Genomic DNA, 22,633 nt, shown 5'->3' on the forward strand with positions numbered 1-22,633 from the left:
TTGTCGAAAATTGATCGTATTTTGCATATTTTTGAATATTTCAAAGGACGATTCTGCAAAAACCATTGGAATTATCGAAGAAATGAAAGCGGATATGACTTCTGCGGCCCGAAATCTACAAGAACATATATTAAGTGAAATTTTCAAAATTTTGTGGAAAATTGGTCTAAAATTGGACGTATTTTGCACATTTTTGAATATTTCAAATGCGATTCTAGAAAAACCATTTGGAGTTATCGAAAAAATGAAAGCGGGAGTAACTTCTACGGCCCGAAATCTACAAGAAAATGTATTTAGTGAAATTTCGAAAATTTTGTTGGAAATTGGTCGAAAATTGGGCGTATTTTGCATATTTTTTTATATTTCAAAGGGCGATTCTGGAAAAACCATTGGAGTTATCGAAAAAATGAAAGCGGGAGTGACTTCTGCGGCCCGAAATCTACAAGAAAATGTAATTAATAAAATTTCGAAAATTTTGTTGAAAATTGGTTGAAAATTCCGCTTATTTTGCATATTTTTGAACATTTCAAAGGACGATTCTGGAAAAACCGTAGGAGTTATCGAAGAAGTGAAAGCGAAAATGACTTCTGCGGCCCGAAGTGTACAAGAAAATGTATTTAGTGAAATTTCGAAAATTTTGTTGAAAATTAGTCGAAAATTGGGCGTATTTTGCACATTTTTGAATATTTCAAAAGCCTATTCTGGAAAAACCATGGGAGTCATTGAAGAAATGAAAGCGGATATGACTTCTGCAGCCCGAAATCTACAAGAAAATGGATTAAGTAAAATTTCGAAAATTTTGTTGAAAATTGGACGAAAATTGGGCGTATTTTGCATGCATATTTTTGAATATTTCAAAGCACGATTCTGGAAAACCAATGGGGTTATAGAGAAATGAAAGCGGATATGTCTTCTGCGGCCCGAAATCTACAAGAAAATGTATTTAGTGACATTTCGAAAATATTGTTGAAAAGTGGTCGAAAATTGGGCGTATTTTGTTATATTTTTGTATATTTCAAAGGACGATTTTGGAAGAACGAGAGGAGTTATCGAAGAAATGAAAGCGGATATGACTTCTGCCGCCCGAAATCTATAAGAAAATGTATTTAGTAAAATTTCAAAAATTTTGCTAAAATTGGTCGTATTTTGCATATTTTTTATATTTCAAATGACGATTCTGGAAAAACCATTGGAGTTATCGAAGAAATGAAAGCGGATACGACTTCTGCGACCCGAAATCTACAAGAAAATGTATTAAGTGAAATTTCGAAAATTTTGTTGAAAATTGGTCGTATTTTGCATATTTTTTAATATTTCAAAGGCCGATTCTGGAAAAACCATTGGAGTTATGGAAGAAATGAAAGCGGATATGACTTCTGCGGTCCGAAACATACAAGAAAATGCGTTAAGTGAAATTTCCAAAATTTTGTTAAAAATTGGTCGAAAATAGGGCGTATTTTGCATATTTTTATGTATTTCAAAGGACGATTCTGGAAAAACTGTGGGAGTTATCGAAGAAGTGAAAGCGGCAATGACTTGTGCCGCCCGAAATCTACAAGAAACTGTATTAAGTGAAATTTCGAAAATTTCGTTGAAAATTGGTCGAAAATTGGGCGTATTTTGCATATTTTTATATATTTCAAAGGACGATTCTAGAAAAACCGTAGGATTTATCGAAGAAGTGAAAGCGGAAATGACTTCTGCGTCCCCAAATTTACAAAAAAATTTATTAATTAAAATTTCGCAAATTTTGTTGAAAATTGGTCAAAAATTGGGCGTACTTTGCATATTATTGAATGTTTCAAAGGACGATTCTGGAAAAACCATTGGGGTTATCGAAAAAGTGAAAGCTGATATGGCTTCTGCGGCCCGAAATCTACAACAAAACGTTTTTAGTGAAATTTCGAAAATTTTGTTGCAAATTGGTCGAAAATTTGGTTATTTTGCACATTTTTGAATATTTCAAAGGACGATTCTGGAAAAATCATTGGAGTTATGGAAGAAATGTAGGCGGATATGACTTCTGCGGCCTGAAATCTACAAGAAAATGTATTTACTGAAATTTCGAAAATTTTGTTGAAACTTGGTCGTAAATTGCGCGTATTTTGTTATATTTTTGTATATTTCAAAAAACGATTCCAGAAAAACCATTGGAGTTATCGAAGAGATGAAAACGGATATCACTTCTGCGGCCCGAAATCTACAAGAAAATGTTTTTAGTGAAATTTCGAAAATTTTGTTGAAAATTTGTCGATAATAATTGGCCGTATTTTGCATGTTTTTATATATTTAACGGCAAAATAAAAAAAAATCACCCACCCATTCTTTGAACTTAAAACACGTTTAACATGGTAAATTTTTGTTCGGGAATATAGATTTTGCAATTAGGCTCCGCCCCTGGGTCTGGCAACGAATGAGAACTTCATTACTGCATATTTAGATCAAGGTAGGTGCTGGTGAACCTCAATCTTTGGTTTTAATTTTTTCATATTTTTAATTTCTCGTATAGATTTTGCAGTTAAGCTTTGCCCCCTTGGCTCAAGACGGATAAAAAAATCATCACAATTGAGATAGGGCGGGTGGGCGGGGCTACATTTTGCCTTTTTTCTTAATATGTGTAGACTTATTTCGACAATAAGGAATTAAAAACACGTGTAAAATGGTAAATTTTTGTAGTAATCAACTTAAATCGGCCACTTTTCTTCTACATCCCCTTTAATACGGCAAAAGTTGAACATGAAAGTTACCATCAACAGCAATTTGGCGACGGAATTTTTAAATGACCATTTTCAGCTCTAAAAGCAACGTCAGTGGTTGACGATATTCTTAAAATACATATAAAATTTAACAATATTAATCACTAATCAGTCCGGCAATTCCAGAGATTTTCTGTCTAAATATTTTAATTAATCCAGTTGTTTTAGTAAAAAGCCACCAACATCATTTGAACTATATAGTCAGTTCAGATTCGCTTATGTATTATTTATTGCTTGTTCACCACTGGAATAACTTCTCAACTAACAGTGTTCCCAACATTGCACCGAACTTTCTTTGCGATAAACCACAACATTCCCGGACTATAAGGTTTAAATCGAAAAATAAACCACTACGAACGAAACAAACTACATACGTAATTTCCAAAGCCAGTCTAGTTTTACCTTGCAAGGTGGTCAGTATTTAATTCTAACTTTTTTCTTGTTATTGTTTTTGAAGTGGCAGTTTTCCAATATGAATAATATTAGAAGTATTGTCACGGTCCTACGTTTCTTGATAATAATAAAATAAGAACTAAAATGAAGAATATAAATAAACTGAATCGGTTATTTCGCTCCGAAAAGTCGTTCCTGCAAATAAACCTTGTAGAAAGTTATCGCAGTGCTCACTATTTATTTATCAGAAAAGAGAGACCCCAGTTTTTGAGCTCAGTTTTCTCCAAATGTATCAAGACTTTAAGAAAATATTTTCTACATTTGCTACCTTGTAAAAAAAGATGTTTATTTTTTCACGTCAATGGTTTAATAATCCCGTAATTATCTTTTGGCATGAAATATACTACACAAGTGTATTTTCTAATTTTGTTGTAACGTAGTTTTAGTGTAATATTTGATGAAGTCGTGCATGTGTGACATGCAATTTAAAACTTGTTCGTACAAAGTTAATAACATGGTGTGAAAACGTAACACTTTTGTAGATTAGTGATCAAATAAGTGCTAATAATGAATTACGAGACCGATCTTAGACGTCCGAGTTTCCCATAGGTGTCACAATTTCATATTTCGTCTTATTAGATTACTGATTAGATTTCTTTTCCTCTTATCATTTTATCTATTTTAGAAACGTTAAAAAAGATCTCAAAAATGTTTGTGAAACATTGATCACTAGAGAGCGGATTTCTAGGTTTAATGCTTTTCGTGAAAAATGTAAGCACTTCAAAACTTTTTTATATCTGTAACTATGATACAATTTGGAGTCATTTGACACATTTTTTTTATGCTTATTGGCTTTTTTTCAATTTTATGCATATTAAAACTTATATACTTATTTAATGCTTTTTTCGACGAATATGAGTTTTAATGCATATTTTGTTCAAATGCCGGCCTTGTCGGGATGATAAATACTTGTTAGTTAGCCGTATCGTATCGTATGCATTTTACCTGGACTTGACCATTGAAGTACACTTACTCAAGACCCTTTCTGTGAATAGGTTCCGGTCGTTTGGGTAATAAAATTTTATTATAGGATTGGAAAAATACTCCATAGATTTTATGACTTTAAATCCTTAATTCCGTTGATAATGAATTAAACCTTTTAACCAGATGTTCTTTTTCGGCATTCTGCGGCAAGACCGTTGAAGATTTTCTAGAAAAAAGGATTATTGTACCCAACTACCTACCTTAAAATTTTTCTAATGGAAACTTTTAAGTAAATGAACCGTTTATTTCACAACCATCAGTCTATCGCATCTGTCGTAGTACAGTGTTATACGTGGTTGTCGCTTGTTACATGTTGAGTTCTTTTTGGTAATATTACTGATATTTTAAAAGAATGCAGAAAGTAAAATTGACGCCGGATGAGTGGATAAGGGATTTTCCCGAATTAAAATTAGAAAACAACAAAATATTCTGCAGAGCTTGTGTGAAAACCGTAAGCCCACTAATTTTTTTTATCTATTTTCCTTTGTTAATCCTGTATATGTACGTTATTTTAGATTCAAAGTGATAAAAAATATAACGTGACGCAACATGTCAGAACGACTCTTCATGTAGAAAGGAAGAAAATGTTTGAAGTTTCTAAAATTAAACAGCAGACCATACATGAATCTGTTGCATCTACTTCCACAAAAGATGAGCAGTTTCAGTTTAATTTCGATTTATGTAAAATGATGATCCAGTCCAATATACCTTTAAAAAAATTGGAGAAAGGCCCTCTTCAAGAATTCCTTGAAAAACATTGCAATCGACATATTCCGGTTGAAAGTACTCTCCGAAAAAATTATGTAGGCCCAGTGTTTCAGCAAGTTTACAACGAAATTAAACATCGCATTGGAGATAATTATTTATGGTTCGCTGTCGATGAAACAACCGATAGTTGTGGAAGATACGTGGCAAGTTTAATTGTTGGAATCTTAAATGAAAATTTCCCTAGTCGAGGGTATGTAGTAAGTTTGAAAATGTTAGATAAAACAAATGGCAATACGATTACCAGATTTGTAAATGGCAGTCTTACGTCACTATTTTTGCCAAAGGCCGTACCGGCGAATAAAATTTTATTGATGATCTCGGATGCAGCTCGTTATATGTTGAAATCAGGGAATAATCTAAAAATATTGTATTCCAATTTAATTCACTCTACTTGCATTGCCCACGGTTTAAACAGAGTGGCTGAAGGAATACGTTTGCAGTTTCCTACTGTTAATAAATTAGTGGCAAATGATAAAAAGATTTTTGTTAAAGTCCCACTAAGAGTGCAACATTTTAAGGAAAAATTTCCAAACATACCATTGCCCCCAGAGCCGATTATAACGAGGTGGGGAACATGGTTACAGGCCACATTTTATTATGACAAATATATCAAAGAATTTGAGGAAGTAGTTACGGAGTTTAGCGGAGATTCTTCTCAATCGATTAAAGATTGCATAAATATTTTGCAAAACAAAGATTTGCGACAAGATCTAGCTTTTCTAAGAAGCAATTATCAATTCGTATGTGAGGTAATAGAAAAGTTAGAAAAACCCAACATGTTGTTGGTAGATGCCATAAACTTAGTGAAAGAATTTAAACAACAAGCAAACGCAGTAAGGGGTGATATTGGTACTAGAGTATCTCAAAAACTTGACGAAGTGTTAAATAAAAATGCAGGTTTCGGTGTTCTTTCCGACGTTGCTCGTGTTTTACAAGGCCAGAAGGTGGAAAATTTGGAGTTAGATTCAACATTAGTTGCAAAATTCAAAACTGCGCCAACAACGAGTGTGGATGTTGAACGCACATTCTCCAATTTTAAACACATTTTAAATGATCGGCGAAAAAATTTTACAGTGGACAACTTGGAACAAATTACAATCATAAATTGTTTTAAAGAAAACTGAAATACGTGTGGAAAATATAAAGTCTAGGATTATTGTAATAATATTTTATCCAAAGTTCTAAGAAGTGTTCTTTGATTTGTAATATGACTATGTTTTTAATGCTTTTTTGCTTAAAATAACACTTTTTTAATGAAAGTGTTATGCTTATTTAATGCTTTTTTGCTTAAAATAAAACTTTTTTATTGAAAATGTTGTGCTTATTTAAGCGCTTATTCTTAATTTTTTTGTGCTTATAAATCCGCTCTCTATTGATCACTGGTGAAATGTTTCGAGTTTTTAAAGACCCATTCCTTCAAACAAACATGATTAATTCCGGGTAAATTGTGGCCGCATTGTTACAGCCCAAACCTCTGCAAGGCAAAGCTTTTTTGCGAAGCTCCCAGTAGGGAATATTCGGCGGCTTATTGGAAGCGATTTGCGTGCTTAACTCCGCATTTAACACAAAGAGGGCACTTTCCTCCTTCTGCTTTCAATTTTATCATCCCATAATCAGGTTATTTATACACAAAAGAATTAACGGATGGGGCGCGAACGAGCAAAAAGCAGTTAACGAAAACGTCTTAGACAATCTGAAAAATATCTCCGAAACGAAATCTCCAAATATTTATACTTCTCGTTATCGGCGCTGTCGACGAACGCCGGAAAATAAACCTGCAAAGGAACACAATAAATCTGGAAAATAAATATCCAGTTAATTACTTCCTCGCCTCAAACAGAACACGCCAGTTTCAGCGCTTTGTGGCTGAAACGATACACTTTAACGCCTTCTGTGTAATTTGGGTTCAGTTGTAATAAAACGATAAATTCACGACTAGGCCCGTCTTAATTTACGTATGGAACGGATTTTTTACAACTCGAACCTTAAATTAACCCAAGATCGCTGATAACAAAGCCGGAGCTTTTTCGCTGGGTTGAATTTTATGAAAACCTGGCAACTTTCGGACATAACTCTTGTTCCTGGACGAACTCCAGAATTGTCTATGCTACACGCTGTTACATTACGCTTTCCTGCGTTTTTCGCCCTTCGAAAATAATTGCGGCATTTTTCGTCCACCTCGTTAAGCGCAATGTGCACTTGCGAAAATACGCTTCCACACGGACTCGTTTATTTGTTGCCGCCTGAAATGCACGACTGCCCGTCTGAAAAATCAGACTTGTTTCGGCTTTTGAAGTAGGTCCGATAAACAATTCATTTTTCGCGGAAACTTCCTCGAATATCTGCTTGAAATATTAGTTTTCTGCACGTAGTGGAGCCTCTTTATATTTATGGCAAAAACGCTAAACTTTCCAACTGTTCAACATCTCTATGGCAGTTTTCAAGTTTGCATAAGGCAGTAAACCGTTCGATAAAACCGTCGCGGTAAATATTTCGCCTTATTTCGCATTTTCAGGGCGGATTCTGATTTGCAATTGGCTCGGTCACGCTCCAAATTAAAACAGCCCCCAGCGGATTTGTTTAAAATCGAATAATACCTAGTGTGCATACAAGCGGGTATTAAAAACTGATGATTGTGTATTTTTAAGTGAACGATTGAATTAATAAATATTGGGCTTTAACTACCGATACTTCCAGCTGTTTCCATAAATCAAATAACAACCTAGTAGTCGTTAGTTTTGCAAAAATTGGAATTGCGTGAATAAACATGGAAACAGAATTTAATTAACCACAAGCTTTCGCGTTTTAATTTTCTTGCCTTTAGATTTTTATTCTGATGAAACCCTTCGTCCTGTGCTTCATTAACCATTCTTAGACATACTTTAGATGCCTCTTATGTGTATTGTTTAAATACAGTATTGTAAAGCTTCTCGTTTAACTGTAGTTATTGTCGCTTTAAATCTTACTATTTTAATTTTTCTCTTCAAATACATCCTAAACCTATATTACTAATGTTATTTCAATTTCGTAAAATAAGATAATCCTTCACATGTGGTTCATGAATCCGTGTTCAGATTTTTGGAAAAAAAAATTAATTTTACCTATAACAACATTTTGCAATTTAACTTTGAAACTGCAAAACCGAATGACCTGAAATCTTGCAAAAATTCGTTTTAAGGTTAATTAAAATTTATCCCAGGAACTGATGAAGTCACGTTAAATTTTGTCAAATAAATGTTATTTAAGTGTTAAACAGGAGTCCCGAACTTGTGGTTTATGAATTGGTGTTGAATTTTTATCCTAAACATCGATATCTCTGAAATAATTCTCAATTTTTCAAGCTCTCTATTGTCAATTTTTCGATATTTCAGTGTTGGGATTTTTCAATTTTTGGATTCTCCAATTTATCGATTCTTCAATTTTCCCAATTTTCGAGTTTTGAGTTTTTCAATGTTCATGTCTTAGGGTTAGGATTTTTCAATTTATTTTTGAATTTTTTAATTTCTCGATTCTTTAAATTTTTCGATTTTTCGATTTTCCGGCTTGTCAATTTCTCAAGTTTTCAAATTTCTATTCTTAGTTTTTCGATATTTCACTTTTGCAATTTATCAGTTTTTTTATTGTTCAATTTTTCAGTTTCCCGATTTTCACTTTGTTCGATATTTCAGTCTTGGTATTTTTCAGATTTTGGATTCTTCAATTTCTCGATTCTTCAGTTTCTCGATTCTTCAATTTCCCCAATTTTCGATTTATTAGTTTTTCTAAATTTCAATTTCGGGATTTTTCGGTTTTTTTCTGGTTCAATTATTAAATTTTTTAATGTCTCTATTTCAAATTTTAGATTTTTAAGCTTTGTTCGATATTTCAGCTTTCGTTTTCTAAATTTTTGGATGTTTCAATGCTAGAATTTTGCAATTTTTGAATTATTTTATCTCTCGATTTTTAAAATTTTTCGATTTTTTAACTTTTTCAGTTTTTGTATTCCTCAATTTCTCGATTCTTCAATTTTCCCAATTTTCGATTCTTGGGTTTTTCGATTTCTCGATTTGTCAGTTTTCGATTTCTCAGTTTTTCAGATTTCAGTTTTGAAATTTTTCAGTTTTTTATTTTTTATTTATTCGATTTTTTTATTTCTCTATTTTCAATTTTTTAATTTCGATTACTCAATTTATCGATGTTTCAGTACTGGGATTTTTCAATTCTTGAACATTTAATTGCTCGATTCATCAAATTTTTCGATTTTTGAGGTTTGCTCGACTTTTGAACTTCCGTTTTTTCAATTTTTGTATTTCAGTTTTAGGATTTTTCCGTTTTTTATTCTTTAATTTTTCAATTCTCGATTCTCATTTTTGCGATTACTGAATTTTTCGATATTAAGTGTTGAAATTTTTCAAATTTTTGGATTTTTCAATCTCTCGATTCTTTAAATTTTTCAATTTCTCGATTTTCAGTTTTTCGATTATTCGATTGTTCGATTCTTCAATTTCTCGATTCTTGAATTTCCCCAATTTTCGATTTCTTAGTTTTTCTAAATTTCAGTTTTAGGATTTTTCGTATTTTTATGGTTCAATTATTCGACTTTTTAATGTCTCTATTTTAAATTTTCTAATTCCGATTCTTCAATTTTTAGAATTTTAGATTTTAGAGCTTTCTGAAAATTTTTCGATTTTTTAACTTTTTCAGTTTTTCAATTTTTAGATTCCTCAATTTCTAGATTCCTCAATTTTCCCAATTTTCGATTCTTGGGTTTTTCGATTTCTCGATTTGTCAGTTTTCGATTTCTCAGTTTTTCAGATTTCAGTTTTGGAATTTTTCAGTTTTTTATTTTTTATTTATTCGATTTTTTTTATTTCTCTATTTTGAATTTTTTAATTTCGATTACTCAATTTCTCGGTGTTTCAGTACAGGGATTTTTCAATTCTTGAACTTTTTAATTGCTCGACTCATCAAATTTTTCGACTTTTGAGGTTGGCTCGACTTTTGAACTTTCGTTTTTTCAATATTTATATTTCAGTTTTAGGATTTTTCCGTTTTTTATTCTTTAATTTTTCAATTCTTGATTCTCATTTTTGCGATTACTGAATTTTTCAATATTAAAGTGTTGAGATTTTTAAAATTTTTGGATTTTTCAATCTCTCGATTCTTTAAATTTTTCGAATTTTCTCATTTTGTAATTTATGAGTTTTTTTTTTTATTGTTCAAATTTTCAATTTCTTGATTTTCAGTTGTTCGATTATTCGATTGTTCGATATTTCAGTCTTGGTATTTTTAATTTTTGGATTCTTCAATTTCTCGATTCTTCAATTTCCACAATTTTCGATTTCTTAGTTTTTCTAAATTTCAGTTTTGGGACTTTTCGGTTTTTTATGGTTCAATTAGTCGATTTTTTAATGTCTCTATTTTAAATTTTCCAATTTTGATTCTTTAATTTTTAGAATTTTAGATTTTTGAGCTTTGTTCAATTTTTCAGCTTTCGTTTTTTCAATTTTTCGATCTTTCAATCAATTTATTTTCAAATTTTCAATTTCGATTGCCCAATTTTTCGATGTTTCAGTGCTAGAATTTTGCAATTTTTGAATTCATTTATCTCTCGATTCTTCAAATATTTCGATTTTTTAACTTTTTCAGTTTTCACTTTTTAGATTCCTCAATTTCTCGATTCTTCAATTTTCCTAATTTTCCATTTTTGGGTTTTTCTGGATTTCAGTTTTGAAATTTTTCAGTTTTTTATTTTTTATTTATTCGATTTTTTAATTTCGATTACTCAATTTTAGATGTTTCAGTACTGGGATTTTTCAATTTTTGAGCTCTTTAGTTGCTCAATGCATCAAATTTTTCGATTTTGGAGGTTTCCTCGATTTTTGAATATTCGTTTTCTCAATTTTTATATTTCAGTTTTAAGGTTTTTCCGTTTTTTTATTCTTTAATTTTTCAGTTCTCGATTCTCAATTTTTCGATATTTCAGTTTTCTGATTTTTAAATTTTTGGATTTTTCACTTTCTCGCTTTTTCGAATTTTTCGAATTTTTGAATTTTTGGCTTTTGATTCCACTTTTTCGATATTTCACTTTCGTCATTTATCAGTTTTTTAGTCTTCAATTTTTCTATTACTCGATTTTCACTTTCTCGATTATTTAATTTTTCGATATTTCAGTGTTGGGATTTTTTTATTTTTGGATTCTTCAATTTCTCGGTTCTTCAAATTTTCGATTTGCCTATTTTTTCATTTTTCGTAGTGATTATACAGGATTAATCAAAATTTATTCGTTTATCCCCTTCCAAAAAATTGATTCATCTCAAAGTCAAGAAGGACGAATTTAGTTAATTTGTCGTTTTCTTTGTTCTTCGATTTTACAATTTTTTGAAGTCACAATTTTTCGTTGTCTTCACTTTTCCAATTTTCCCATTTTTCATTATTTCGGTTTTATAATTTTTCGTTTATTCAACTTTAATTGTTTCAATTTCTCGACTTCCAAATTTTGTAATGTTTAATTGTTTTAATTTGTCGATTTGCAATTTTTCGATAATACAATTTTTCATTTTTCGATTATCCTTAATCTTTAATTTTCCGATTTCTGAACTTTTCGTTTTCTCAATTTTTCAAGTTCATTTTTTTTATTTTTCATTTTCCCCATTTTTTTATTTTTCATTTTCTCGATTTTATTTCACAGTATTTTCATTTACTTTATTTCTTCAATGTTTTTTCCAGTCTATAATTTTTCGTTTATTCCATTCACCAACTTTTCAATCTTCGATTATTTTGATTTTCCGATTTTACAGTTTTTCAAGTTTTCTATTTTTTTGATTCGAAAACTTGTAAAGCCAAAAAATTAAAAATCGAAGAAGTGGAAAATCTAAAAATTGCAAATCAATGAACTGAAGAAACAAAAATTGTAACACTAAAACACTAAAAGTCGAGAAAATTGAAACAGAAAAAATTAATAAGTCGAAACATTGGAAAGAAGAAAAAACAAGTTGAATAAAAAAAAACTGAAAAACCTAAAAATTGTAAAATAAAAAAATTATAGAACTGTCAAAAATTGTAAAATTGAAAAACTGTAACTTTAAAAGATCGAAAAATTGAGAAAGTTTCAAAATCCAAGAATTAAAAATTCTAAAAGCGTAAAATTGAGAAAACGAAAAATTAACAAAAAACTAGAAAAATTGCAAACAAAAAACTGAACAAACGAAAAACTAAAAAATCAAAAAGATGAAAAAGCAAAAAATTGAAGTCCGAAAAATTGCAAATCGAAATATTGAAAACTCCAGAAACTGAAAAATTTGATATTGAAAAAAGAGAAATTGTAAAATTACATCGAAAAACCAAAAACTGATAAATAAAGAAAATGAAAAACAGAAACGAATATTTGCAATTCGAAAAATTGAAGAAACAAAAAAAATCAAAAATTGAATTACTGCAAATCGAAAAATTGCAGAAACAGAAAATTTAAAAAATTCAAACTGAAAGAACAAAACATTATAAAATTAGAACACTCAAAAATAAAAAAAATGTCAATATAAAGAAAATAAAAAACCGAAACGAAAAATTGTAAATCGAAAGTTTGAAGTAATGGAAAATTAACGAATCGGAAAATTAAAAAATTAAAAATTGAACACTAAAATATCTGGAGTTTTCAATTTTTAATTCTTTTCTCTACTTTTAGTTCTTCTATTATTCACTTCATCGATATTTCTGTGTTGTGATGTTTTAATGTTTGGATTCTTCAATTTCTCGATTCTTCAAATTTTCGATTTTCCGATTTTTTCATTTTTCGCATTGAAAAAAAATTATCCGTTTACCTCTTCTCAAAATTTTACCGAATAAATCCTGTCTCAAATATACAAAATATTATGACTCTATAACGGTGGTTTATCAATGCACTCATAGATTTTAGAATTACTAATACAGGATGACTCAAAAAAAAATAATTGGGGCAATTTGTTGCACTGATTAAAATGAAGAACAACGAATTGAGTTAATTTTTCGTTTTCTTCGTTCTTCGATTTTACAATTTTTAATGTCACAATTTTTCGTTTTTTCCTTGTCTTTATTTTACCAATTTTTCCGTTTTTCATTGTTTCGGTTTTATAATTTTTCATTTTTTCAAGTTCTCCACTTCGATTTTTCGTATTTTCGATTTTGCGCTTTTTCGATTTTAAGTTTCTCAATTATTAATTTTTTGATTTTTCAATTTTTCGTTACTTCAGTTTTTCAAGTTGTTGATTTTCAATTTTTAGATGTTTCAAAGTCATTGTTTCATACTTTTTAGTTTTTTCATTTTTGATTTTTCAATTTTACAATTTTACAAGTTTTCCATTTGTTGATTCGAAAAGTCGAAAAATTAAACTCGAAAAACTACAAAATCGGAAAACATCGAAAAATCGAGAAACTGAAAAAATAGGAAAGTTAAAGAAACGAAAATTGTATCAATGAAAAACTAAAAATACAACAAAAATATGAATCGAAAAACTAGAAAGAAGAACAACGAATCCAATCGACAATTTGGAAATCCAAAAAATTTTGTAAAGTTGAAAACGTAACATTGAAAGCTCGAAAAACTGAAAAATTAAAAAAAGAAAAATTCAGCAATCGAATAAACGCGAAAGTTTGAAAAATGGAAAAATTCCAAAATCCTAAAATTGAGAATGTGAAAATTTTTTTTAAATATAATCATCATGGCATATTTAAAAAAACTAGAAAAACTGTATAAATAAAAATTCGAAGAAACGAAAAACTGAAAGATCAAGAAAATTCTAAAACTGAAAATTTTCACACTAAATAAAAAAATTATAAAATCAGAACAGTGAAAACAGAAAAACTGAAGAAATAAAGAACATGAAAAACCGAAACGAATAAAAAAAAACTGAAAAATTGCAAACTGAAAAATTGGAAAAACAGAAAATTGATGAAATTGAAATTGGAAGAACAATAAAAATTCGAAAAATTATGAAACTAAAAAACCAAAATAGCAAATGTAAAGTTTGAAAAATGAAAGATTAATGAATCGGAAAATTGAAAAATTAAAAATTGAAAACTCAAGATACTTTAAATCGAAAAATTGTAAAATTCAAAAATTGAAATTTTCAAAAGTTGGAAAACTGAAAAACTGAAAAATAATTGTACAATAATTTTTTGATTTCCCGACTTTAAATTTTTTAGCAAACCGAAAAACTGAAGAAACAAATAAGAAAAATTAATTGCAAAAAAATGTTATAAATTTTCAAAGAAGTGTGATTGACTTTCTATTTTTACTTCCAGTTGCGATAAATAAATATCAAAATGGTTGTCAATAGTTTCATTATAGGTACTCGTATTAATTTATTCAGCTGAGTTTTATTTTGGCTCAAAATCCAATAATATATAATAATAAAACATAATAAAATTCCAAATTTAAATATTTGTAATTTAAACCAAACTGAATGATATTGTAGCAATTTTAATTTGTGGGACTGTGAATTATTATTATTGATGTAAATAATTTTGTGAACGACTAGATTATTTATATATTAATTATAAACAATATTAATTAAATGCAAGTAACCGTAAAACGATAATTCCAACTATGAAAACTATCACATTTATATAATTTTTATTAATATTATTAATGATATTATTATTAAAACATATATTCAATGCTGAGTTGGAGTCAGGGGGTTCAGTAAGAAATCGTTTGTGGTCTTTAAAATGGGTACTAGAATTACAGCGGTGCTTCGAGTGCAATGTTAGCATACAAAACTTAGGAAACACTTACTTGTTAGAGCACAAAACTTTTCCACTAATGGTATAGTTCTAATTGAGGAAACGTAACTTCTTACTTTACATTAATGATCATTGGTTTTGTTCGAACATACCTATGTGCTGGATTTTACTAGATAGATAGATAATTTCCGAAACTACTGGCCTGATTCATCCAATTAATAATATTCAACTAGAATCAATTTCAAATGAAAATTTTCCCAAAATTCGCGCGTCCCTTGAACGACAAAAAGCTCCCTCAGCCACAATAATAAAAACCCACCTGCCCCTGTAAAAACCCAACAAAGAGCCAGTAAACAATTCGATAAAAACATGCCATTAAATATTCCACTTTTTGTCCCTCCAGGATTTCGATTTTAAACCTGTTTAATTACATTTCGAATTCAGAACGTGTTCAGCGAGCTTATTTATTTACATAAAATCGAATAAAATAGTGAAATATTCCGCGGATCTCTTCCGGAACTAATTTGAAAGTCAGATGCTAAAAAACCGGAAATGTATTGCCTTTGGGACAGGAAAGAAGATTCTCGTAGGGTTTAGGGCATCTTATCGAACCGAGAAAAAAACATTAACATGTTTATAAAATATTAGGGTTGCAAGCTCGCCTCGAAGGGTGTCAAAATCGTGATTTATGAATGTAAATTTCTTAAGTGCTCGGAATAACAGATTGAAAGGAAGTTTCTTTCCGGTGCGGATTTTATATATTAGTGGGTTTGGGATCAACCGAGACACAGTGTTTGAAAAAAGGTTAGGTGACGTGAAGTAATTTCGACCTCAACAAGTTTAATGCTGATTCGGGAAGGATAAGGCGGACTTTGCAATCAGATCTCTTACTCTTTGCGTAAAACGGCGGCCTTGAAACCGGGGTTAATTTATTTTAAGGGTGGACTTTACGAATTCGATCATTTGGATTTTACAGTTCCTGTTTTTAGATATTTGAGGCGCTTTGCGTAGGTGGTTAATATTCGGCAACCACGAATTTTATCCGGGCATGTTTATTGGGATTTTGTAATATTTAAGTTTTGCGTGTATAACCGTGAATATTGTGGCAGATTTATTATTGCTTTTATAACTTTAGGTACGGTTAATAATAAAGAAAAAGAATTGGAATAACGGCTATTAAGTACCTATAGTTCTTCTGTAGTTGGTGCTTTGCCAGAGAATTTGTTTCTATATTGTTTTAACGACTTTTATAGAGCTTTCCGATACATCAGAGCTTTTACAGATTATATTCCACACGGTGGTTATTTCGAGCAATTGCTACCCTCGATGGGAGTTTGAAATAAATAATTGTAAATTCTCGCGTTTTGCTAATAGCCATTTATTTAAGATTAAAACACGCCAACAGATTTGATTGCGATCAATTCCACCACCGTGCATAAAAAATTTTAACGGAACCGCGGAAAATAAGTAATTACGAATTTAAAAGAAATACCGGATTCTATCAATCATGGTTCTAATTAGAAGCTTGATTGTTTGACGTAATTAAATTAAGTAAGTAATGTGTGGTCGGACTTGCATGGTTGCGAGCGATAAGAATGTTTTGATACCAATTAAAAACTTAATAAAGATTAAAATTTTATGATGCTTATGTTGCGATAAGAGAAAGCTTTATTTCCGTTATTTATTACGCTTTTAAGCCGTTAATGATTCTTGTGTAATTAAACATCAGCGGCTCAATGGTCTAGGGGTATGATTCTCGCTTTGGGTGCGAGAGGTCCCGGGTTCAAATCCCGGTTGAGCCCACTTTTTGCCACCTAAATTATCTTTTTTGAAAACAATTTGGGTATGGAAACGTTTGTTATGGTAAAATTTAAACCTTAAGCCGAGAGCAGAGTGTCGCAGGGGAATTAACGCTGGTCATTCAAGCCGGATTATTTCCAAATCGGATCGAATTCGATCCGGATTTCCAGCGCTGTACATTCTGTAATTGAGATCCACACTAACACCGGACTTTTGAAGCAAATCTGGACAATTTCCGGTTTAAATTTTAATTGCAACAAAATTGATAAGATGATCAGAGAAATTTTTACTTAGGTAGGGAGTGTTGTGGTGGCCACACTCTAGCACACGATATGGCGTAACGTTCAAATTCGGCAATCACGTTTCTAATTAAGGAGTATTTGACAGCAATGAATCCGTTTAGATCAGGCTTTGTGCTTTGAGAGATCTAAAATGTTAAATTATTACAGCAGCTCCAACATCACACGAGTTCAAGAATGCAAACCCAGTTGTGGTGAATTAAGGTTAATTAAGGTGGAGATTACGAAACACTTGTTAGTTATGATTAATTAAAGTCTTGAATGGATTGTCGAAGTTCCGCCATAAACGGAAAAAATATTTCAAGGCCTGTGTCCTTGATCAAACACACAGCAAGCATTTTTTACAGCCGGCCTGAATAATTCAAACGTAATAACTAAAAATGGCGAAAATAAAAAACAAGCTTTATTTATGGCTGCGGAGTCTGTTTGGTGCATAATAGATGATGATGACGTGCACGAAGAACACATTTATTTGAAATTTTACAATGCATAAACAGTAGCATTTTTACATTCTCGAGATGTTTTACATTTTAATGCTTTGCATCGATGGAATATTGAACATTTCCGAGCCGCTCTTATATCCGGGAATAAAGCACCTTAATGTGAAGAAATCTGATACAGGATAACGTATAGCCATAAGCTTTGGACTCAACAACATTGCCGCTAAATTCACACATGTTTCGTTTAAATTTTGACTCGAACAAGTAAAATGTGTCAAAAGCAAAATAACTTCATAAAACGCCTGTTAGCGTTTTGCTAAGTAGTTAACCTACTGTTACTGTTGCAAAAAACACACAATACACATTGTTATTAAGTTCTAGTCCCAGTTGTAGCAAACAAAGTCCAGCATTGTTGTAATGGCGCTGATAGCATAAAGGGTTTAATATCAGATAAGAAATGTAGCCCTGAAGGAACAATAATTAAACAGGACGTGCCTTTATGTAATATTTAGGACCGGTTAAGTTCGCAGAAAATATAATCGGAGTGGAATGTTGAAAACTTTTTGTAATTTAGCCTCAACAATATACATTAATCATTGCCTGTAATCCTACACATCATATTTTCCAGGTATTAGAGTTCTTTTCGACGTAACGAAAATTAATTATTTTATAATAATAGCAAATGCTAACGCTTATCAGCAGTTTATTTGATTAAATGGGGTTTTCCTGCACCTGCTTCTGATTGTACACGTTTGTGACGAGTTTGAAATTTATCATTTTTTGTATTCTTGAACGCTAGAACGACGTCTTAGGGGAGATGCGGGAAGTTGTATCAGTTCCTGATATTATACATACATATACTACCACAAGAGATAGAGTGGGAATACGACTTTGACTTCTTCACACTCTTTGTCAGTATTGCGAATATATAATTTTGAATTTATCTAGACATATTTAGATTAAAGAAAATTGTTTTGTTTATCCATTGACTGTTTTTGTAATTACGTAGTTTCCTTGTAACAATAAAATAGTTACTTAAAATATGAAACGGTGAATTTGTAAGACAATAAATTAAACTTTCGACCGAATATTTCGAAAATAAAGAGGTTTTTCTTCACATCAGATCGTCGAAATCTATGTCCGTGCCTATGGATTTCTAGGCTACTTTTGCAAGGGATGAATTTCTCCTTTATGAAATTTTTTACTTTTTTCAAGCGTCTTCCAAAATTAATTTATGACTTTTTTTTTAGTTTCGACCTCCTGAAGTTATTTTCGATTTCATTTCTTGGAAAATTACTTTGTCACATCTGCTCAACGAAGTAAAATGTGGCAATTTTTCGAATTTTCAAAATATTTGACTTTTAAACCAGATATTTCAAAAATCTTAGTTGTGGAGCATCAATACGCGAAGTTTCTCGATTCAGGTCGTCGAGATCTATGTATATCCGTAAATTTTTTTTGTGAATTTTGTGACAATTTTTCTAAAATCTCAATTTTTCATGAAATTTTTGACTTTTTTCAAACATTTTCGTTTGTAGATTTCGACGGCTTGAATTAATTTCATTTCTTCGAACATTCCAACTCTTTCCAAAATCTCGAAAATAAAATGTGTCAATTTTTATAATTTTGAAGAAATTTGATTTTCAATCAAATATTACGGAAATAACACACTTTTACTTTTTCACATCTGCTCATCGAGGTGAAATGTGGCGATTTTTCGAATTTTCAAAATATTTTATTTTTAAACCAAATCTTTTAAAAATCTTGATTGTGGAGCACCGATGCGCAAACTTTTTCGAATCAGGTCGTCCAGATCTATATCCGTGATTTTTTTGTGAATTGTTTTGGCAATTTTTCTAAAAGCTCAATTTTTCAATGAAATTTTTGACTTTTTCAAGCATTTTCGTTTGTAGATTTCGACCGCTTGAAGTAATTTCATTTCTTCGAACATTCCAACTCTTTCCAAAATCTCGAAAATAAAATGTGTCAATTTTTAAAATTTATAAGAAATTTGATTTTCAATCAAATATTACGGAAATAATACACTTTTACTTTTTCACATCAGCTCATCGAGGTGAAATGTGGCAATTTTTCGAATTTTCAAAATATTTGACTTTAAAACCAAATATTTCAAAAATCTTGGTTGTGAAGCATCAATACGCAAATTTTCTCGATTCAGGTCGTCGAGATTCTACATCCGTGATTTTTTTTGTGAATTTTTTGGCAATTTTCTAAAAGCTCAATTTTTCAATGAAATTTTTGACTTTTTTCAAGCATTTTCATTTGTAGATTTCGACCGCTTGAAGTAATTTCATTTCTTCGAAGATTCCAACTCTTTCCAAAATCTCGAAAATAAAAGTGCCAATTTTTAGAATTTTGAAGAAATTTGATTTTCAATCAAATATTACGGAAATAACACACTTTACTTTTTCACATCTGCTCATCGAGGTGAAATGTGGCAATTTTTCGAATTTTCAAAACATTTGATTTTTAAAGCAGATATTTCAAAAATCTTGGTTGTGGAGCATCAATACGCAAAGTTTTACGATTCAGGTCGCCGAGATCTATATCCGTGATTTTTTTGTGAATTTTTGGCAATTTTTCTAAAAGCTCAATTTTCCATGAAATTTTTGACTTTTTTCAAGCATTTTCGTTTATAGATTTCGACGGCTTGAATTAATTTCATTTCTTCGAACATTCCAACTCTTTCCAAAATCTCGAAAATAAAATGTGTCAATGTTTAGAATCTTGAAGAAATTTGATTTTCAATCAAATATGACGGAAATAACACACTTTAAGTTTTTCACATCAGCTCATCGAGGTGAAATGTGGCAATTTTTCGAATTTTCAAAATATTTGACTTTTAAACCAAATATTTCAAAAATCTTGGTTGTGGAGCATCAACAAGCAAAGTTTATCGATTCAGGTCTTCAAGATCTATATCCGTGATTTTTTTTTGTGAGTTTTGTGGCAATTTTTCTAAAAGCTCAATTTTTCAATGAAATTTTTGACTTTTTTCAAGCACTTTCGTTTGTAGATTTCGACCGCTTGAAGTAATTTCATTTCTTCGAACATTCTAACTCGTTCCAAAATCTCGAAAATAAAATGTGTCAATTTTTAGAATTTTCAAGACATTTGATTTTCAATCAAATATTACAAAAATAAAACACTATTACTTTTTCACATCAGCTCATCGAGGTGAAATGTGGCAATTTTTCGAATTTTCAAAACATTTGACTTTTAAACCAAATATTTCAAAAATCTTAGTTGTGGAGCATCAATACGCGAAGTTTCTCGATTCAGGTCGTCGAGATCTATGTATATCCGTAAATTTTTTTTGTGAATTTTGTGACAATTTTTCTAAAATCTCAATTTTTCATGAAATTTTTGACTTTTTTCAAACATTTTCGTTTGTAGATTTCGACGGCTTGAATTAATTTCATTTCTTCGAACATTCCAACTCTTTCCAAAATCTCGAAAATAAAATGTGTCAATTTTTATAATTTTGAAGAAATTTGATTTTCAATCAAATATTACGGAAATAACACACTTTTACTTTTTCACATCTGCTCATCGAGGTGAAATGTGGCGATTTTTCGAATTTTCAAAATATTTTATTTTTAAACCAAATCTTTTAAAAATCTTGATTGTGGAGCACCGATGCGCAAACTTTTTCGAATCAGGTCGTCCAGATCTATATCCGTGATTTTTTTGTGAATTGTTTTGGCAATTTTTCTAAAAGCTCAATTTTTCAATGAAATTTTTGACTTTTTTCAAGCATTTTCGTTTGTCGATTTCGGCCGCTTGAAGTAATTTCATTTCTTCGAACATTCCAACTCTTCCCAAAATCTCGAAAATAAAATGTGTCAATTTTTAGAATTTTGAAGAAATTTGATTTTCAATCAAACATTACGGAAATAACACACTTTTACTTTTTCACATCAGCTCATCGAGGCGAAATGCGGCAATTTTTCGAATTTTCAAAGTATTTGATTTTTAAACCAAATATTTCAAAAATCTTGGTTGTGGAGCATCAATACGCAAAGTTTCTCGATTCAGGTCGTCGAGATCTATATCCGTGATTTTTTGTGATTTTTTTTGGCAATTTTTCTAAAAGCTCAATTTTTCAATGAAATTTTTGCCTTTTTTCAAGCATTTTCGTTTGTAGATTTCGACCGCTTGAAGTAATTTTATTTCTTCGAACATTCCAGCTCTTTCTAAAATCTCGAAAATAAAATGTGCCAATTTTTAGAATTTTGAAGAAATTTCATTTTCAATTAAATATTACGGAAATAACACACTTTTACTTTTTCAGATCAGCTCATCGAGGTGAAATGTGGCAATTTTTCGAATATTCAAAATATTTCACTTTTAAACCAAATATTTCAAAAATCTTGTTTGTGGAGCATCAATACGCAGTTTTTCGATTCAGGTCGTCGAGAACACACTATATCCCTGATTTTTTGTAAATTTTTGGATAACTTTTCCTAAAGCTCAATCAATGAAATTTTTGACTTTTCCAACATCTTATAAAATTACAGAACGAGTTTTTTCGTAAGTTTCTACTTCATGGAGTATAATATCTTACATTTCTTCGAAAATTCAATTTTTAAAAATTTCAAACCGAATATTTCAAAAATCTAATAAATTTTAAATGAAATTTTACTTTTTTCGAACAATTTCGAAAATTACCCAATGAAATTTTTCGTAAATTTCGAGTTCATGAAATTATTTTCGGCTACATTTTTTTTTGTTTTTTAAGAACAGAAGCGCATTATTAAGCTTCGCCCACCCACCCCTAGCTGAATCGTGATGAATTTTTCATTCGTTGTCAGATCCAGGGGCGGAGTTTAATTACAAAATCCATATTTGTCCACAAAAATTTACCGTTTTAAACACGTTTTAAGTTTCTTGTGGCGAAAAGATGACTAGACGCAAATTAAAAAAAAGATTCAATGTAAGCCCCGCCCACACCTCTATTTCAATTGTGAGGAATTTTTTATTAGTCTCAAGCCGGAGGGCGGAGCTTAATTCCAAAATCTTTATTGCGCTACAAGAAATCACCATATGGAACATGTCTTAAGTATCGTGCTGTTAAAAGAAAACTATGTATATTAAGAACAGAAGCAAATCGGAAAATTAAAAAACTGGAAAAATGAAAAATTATAAAATCCAACGATACATTAAAAAAATAAAGAAAATGAAGAAACGAAAATTCGTGATATAAAATTGAGAAAATAAAAATAAAAAAATCAGAAAAATGAAAAATAAAAATCAAATTGTGAAACTGAAAAAATCGAAAAATGTAATATCGAAAAATTGTAAAATTTGGAAGTCGAGAAATCGACAAAATCAAAACAGCTAAAACGGAAAATTATGCAACCGAAACATTCAAAAAGTGCAACATTGTAGATACTTACAAAAAAAAACAGCA

General features: G+C 30.4%; 1 protein-coding gene and 1 non-coding gene across 4 annotated transcripts in view; one reads left to right on the forward strand and one right to left on the reverse strand.

Moving 5' to 3' along the window:
• LOC135127768 (potassium voltage-gated channel protein Shaker) overlaps nt 1-22,633 on the reverse strand; it is an 843,060-nt gene that overhangs the window by 692,739 nt on the left and 127,688 nt on the right. The gene's annotated exons all lie outside the window — the stretch shown is intronic.
• Nucleotides 16,391-16,462, forward strand: Trnap-ugg (transfer RNA proline (anticodon UGG)). The gene has a single exon. It is a non-coding gene; the product is annotated as a tRNA-Pro (tRNA).

This window comes from Zophobas morio, unplaced genomic scaffold, assembly GCF_036711695.1.
Source record: "Zophobas morio isolate AGI-343-1 ecotype UQ-CSIRO unplaced genomic scaffold, CSIRO_AGI_Zmor_V1 ptg000012l, whole genome shotgun sequence".
Taxonomy (NCBI): domain Eukaryota; kingdom Metazoa; phylum Arthropoda; class Insecta; order Coleoptera; family Tenebrionidae; genus Zophobas; species Zophobas morio.